Source organism: Meleagris gallopavo, chromosome 3, assembly GCF_000146605.3.
Source record: "Meleagris gallopavo isolate NT-WF06-2002-E0010 breed Aviagen turkey brand Nicholas breeding stock chromosome 3, Turkey_5.1, whole genome shotgun sequence".
Lineage (NCBI taxonomy): Eukaryota > Metazoa > Chordata > Aves > Galliformes > Phasianidae > Meleagris > Meleagris gallopavo.
Genome location: NC_015013.2, coordinates 14281590 through 14286272, shown reverse-complemented (window position 1 = coordinate 14286272; position 4683 = coordinate 14281590).

Sequence of the window (4683 nt, the reverse complement as noted above, 5' to 3'; positions counted from 1 at the left end):
CTCTCTCTCTTGTGGTGGTGGTGGTTTCTTTTTCGCAACTCGCGAGCGCCTTTTGCTTCTTGAAAACGCTGATACTTTCAAACGAAGGCAGGGGATCGGCGGGGAAGGCAGCCCGCTGCTGTTGAGGGGTAACATTTGCACGTAGAGCGAAAAATAAGGCAGGCTCCACCCTGCCGAGCGGATTTACTCCGGGGAGCGTGAGCGCGCTTGTTGGCCCTTGCCGTCGTGAGCCGCGCCGATCGGGCGTGGGCCGTGGCCCAGCTGCTCGCACGGAGCCCACGGCCCGGGCGGTTGTTCGAGCGCATCGAGGAGCCTCCGGGGGAAGGGTGCCGGCGGGCAGAGCGCTATCCGCGACGCTCCCCGAAGCACGGGCTGGCTGCTTCTCGTGTGGGATCGCCGGCATCGCCCCGCTCTCGCAGATCCTTTCCTGATGTGGCTGAGCCTCCTCAGCGCCGTGCAAAGGAGCTCACAGAATGGCTTGGGTTGGATGGGACCCCTGGAGAACATCGGTCCAACCCTCTGCTAAAGCAGTTCCTTACTGTAGGTCGCACGGGAAAGCGTCCCGGCGGGTTTTCGGTATCACCGGAGAAGGAGACTCCACAGCCTCTCTGGGCGGCCTGTTCCAGTGCTCTGTCGCCCTCACAGGAATGAAATTTTTCCTCATGTTTGTGTGGAACTTCCTATGTTCCAGTTCGTGCCCATTGCCTGTCACAGGGCACCAAAAAGAGCCTGACCCCATCCACTTGACTTCTACATTTTAGGTATTTGTAATCATGGATAAGATCCCCCCTCAGCCTTCTCTTCTCCAGGCTGAACAGCCCCTGGTCTCTCAGCCTTTCCTCTTAGGGAGGTGCTCTCACTTTTTCTAATTAAACTGCTTAAAAATAATTCCTCTTTCTCCAGGTTATTTAGGGCCTTCTGGGCTAGCAGGTTTTTCATCACTCCTACACTAAAAACGCTTTATTTCTCCCATTAATCACTATTTGGCAGCCATGTGTGCTTCTTTCATGTGAACTTCTACAGTTTCTCTCTCTCATTACTCTTGATTAGGTGCGAGTGTCATTTTAAGTGCCTCCCTCAACTTAGTGCTGTCACAGTGCTGCGTGGGTCATGGTTGGGCTCCCTGAGAGCAAGGTGCAGCTTCAAGGAAAAGCGATTACGGAGGAAGAAAAAAGCCTCTGTTGTCTGCAGCTTACAATTTAATGTCTGACCACATAGCCCTGAGAGCCTTCCCTCTGGATCTCTGTTCCTAAATATGTTGCCTTGAAACCACACAAGCCTTTTTTTCCCCGCCAAAATATATGTTTCTTTCTGTCCACTCTCACCCCTTGGGCTTCTCTTAAATAGCTGCTTTCCAGGTGTTCTCCATATGTATATGAACAAGCCTGCGTGTTTCAAAAGAGACCTGCCCATCATAGATTTTGGATGGATTCTCCCACCTCCTATCTGTAACCTCTATCTGCCTATTTTCTGCCTGCTCTTCAGAACTGTGATCGGTGCACTGAGGTGAGCAGACCTCAGTGGTCTTTGTACTTTTGCTCCCATGACACCTTCCTTCTGGAGCTGTTTTGTTCTGGGGCGCTTGTTACTTTGGAATCTCCTTGTTGCCTGAAACCTGCTACATTCTAACCTTGGAAATTTAGATCCCCTGCTTTAGATACCTTGAAGTAGGAGCCAGCAGTCTGTCAATTCATTGCTTTTCAGAGGATGCAGAACAGGGAACTCATATTTACTTGGGACAAATATGTGAAGTCTTTTCTCTGCTTTCAACATGTGCTTAGTTCTGAGTCTGTAAGTGCATCTTTCCATAGCCAGTGTTTCGGACAAGCAAGCAAAATAATAAGGGATTCCAGGAAATCTGTAGCATTAAGTTTGCATAGAAAGAAAAACATACATCGTTGAAGAGCTGGTTGACTTTAATACCTTGTCTTCAACAGTGAGCAGAGCTGGCAAGTCCAGAAGGTGAATGTAAGGCAGGCCTGGAAAGATGCTGCTCCCAGAAGTTCTCCAGGTTCTCCTTTGGCTGACTGGTTTGAACGGCAGCTTTGTAATCCCTTTAATGGGTTGTCATTTCTGATGGAACCAGTTGTGAGAATAAGTGCAGCTGGGCTGAAGTTTGTCTGATGCACTTGTGTTAGTACAGAACCACCAATATGTGGGTGGTGGTAGGACAGTAAATCTGCAATGTATTTCCTGCGAGGAATGAGAAACGCAAATGTAAGTTAATGGGTACTCATAGTGCTGCTGAGAAAAGACATCATCGTCATCATTTTCTCTAAAGAGGAAGCAGGAACAGAGAATTCGTGACTTGCTGTAGGTCACACACCGAGCATGGAGCAGAACTGCTGGGAGCAGAGCTCACCCTCCTTGTCTTGTGCTTCAGCCACAAGATGATCTTTTCCGAGTGATGCATCCTGGGCGGCTGTCAGAGGACACGGCGTTTGGCTTTCTGAGACACAGTCTGCATTTACAGTGTGCATTTAGAATGTGCAGTTACAAATATGCAGTAACCGAGTTGCCTGATGTAACATCAAGTCTTCTTATTCTCTTGTATAGCAATGGGATTCTTCCACTACTTCATAGTCTTTGCTTTACAGGGAACGTTTGCTCAGTGAAAGCATCTAGAAGTCTTCATAATCTAGAAAACAAATGTTTTCAGATGTTTTGGCCAACATCTGTCTGTTAACTAAAATGCATGCTAGGGTGAGAGGTGGAAAAAAAAAAAAGAATAAAAGTGTCCATTCTGTGTTAGATCATGGGTCCTCCCAGTCCGTGTTCCTGCTCTGATTGGGACCAAAGGAATCACTCGATAGAGCAAAACTTCTGTAACAGCTCATCTAAAGCCTTGGGTTTATTCTGGAGTTAACAGTGTAAAAGTTACTGTAGTTTATTTGTCCAAATGCCCTTGCAGGAAAGGCACCTGAGAACTTCTCATTGCTTTAAAGTTTCTCCTAGATCATATGAAAAACATTTTACAGCACCACATGTAAGAGGAATAACGCATTGCATATAAAACCAAACCAAAACATGGTTTAAGAAACTGGTGTTGCTTCTCTTTTCATGTTAAGCATCATCTTCCTGATGTAATTTCTACTTTCCCACAGACAGGACCAAAACAAGCCTTCACCACATTCCACAAGTCAGTAGAATTAAGAGCCTATCAGCTGTCTGTAGCAATACTAACCCTTGTCGTTTAGGGCACAGAAAGTCACAGAAACCTCAGAGCATCGCCCTCTGGCATTTATGCCTTAGCACTGCTCAGGGGAGTCTTTGTGTGTGCTTATCTGTCCCTCTGAATCGAAATGCTGAAAGCCCTGCTGTAGGAGGGACATGCATAGATGCAGTGAAGAGATGACACGTGCTGTCCTGCTGCTCCCTGCCCACTTCCCCTCAGTGTGACCGGGGCTCCTTGTGGCATCTGCAGTGACCAAGCCAGCAGGGTTCCCTATCTGTATTCCAAAGAAATAAACACAGTAATTCTCATGACAGCAGAATCCAGCCCGCTGTTTGCAGGGAGTGAGCACTGGAGCAGGTTGCACAGTGAGATGGTGGATGCTCCATCCCTGGAAACGCTCAAGGTCAGGCTGGACAGGACTCTGAGCAACCTGATCTCACTGTAAGTGTCCCTGTTCATTGTAGGGGAGTTGGACTAGACAGCCTGTAAGGGTTCTTTCAACCCAAATGTGTCTGATTAGCTTCCAGGAGGTGGGCAGCAGGGAGAAGAGGGAAACTGGGCTGTATGGTTCTTTGAGTCCTCAGCTGCAGCTGTGTTCTTGCAAAGGCTGCCCTTTCCTTTCATTGGAAGTTTGGCATGCCATCCCTTGAGTTGTTGGCTTCTGCTGCAGCTGCTCTTAGACTGGCTCATTATTACTGATGGAAAGCACAAAGGCAAACATTTGTGCGTTATAGATGCAATATAAAAATTAAGTGCTGTTTAACCAGGTTGCACTATGGACTTGGGTAGGCCTCTGTCTGTGTAATGCAATAGTCTGCCTGCAAGAACTTGCCCTGTTTTATGACTTAGTCTTTAAACACAGCCCAAAGTTCACACAGATGTGGGATGGAGCAACTTGAAAGCTGCAGGGTGGGCTGCAAGGGTGGCCCTGGCTACATGTCAGGGCTCCAAGGAAGTGCGGGTGTCCTGGTGGGCCACTGCCCATTTGTCACCGCGCCGAGGCATCGTGCCTCTCACATGGTGTCTTAATGGCGGCGGGTACCGTGCTGGGCTCAGCCCCACTCCACAGGGCCATGCTAGCTGCTGCTAGGCACCCCAGAACACTCTGGTTTCTGTCCCATGCCTGCACACCTACCTCAGCTGCTTTGCATTGCTCCCTTTAGTTACCTTTCTGTTTGTCTGTGCCGGGTATGAGTTCTCTGGGCGGAGAGTTTGGCTTTCTTCTCTGTTTGTACAGCGCTTAGGGTGTCATGGCTGCAAACACAGCTGAAGACTCATTAATCACAGCAGGTTAGGGCCCTGTCCTCTTCTCACCAAAGTCACGTGGAGGCCTGCTGGGAAGGAAGCAGATACATCCTGTAGCCCACAGCCACCATACGATTCCTAACCCTCACTCTTGTTCCCCACCCCAATGGCAGGGACCAGGAGAGGCTGTGTGTGGTGGTAGAGCCAAGCTGGCCGGTTTAATCCACCCTGCAAGAGCCAATTAGCTGGGGAGGGGTAAAAAA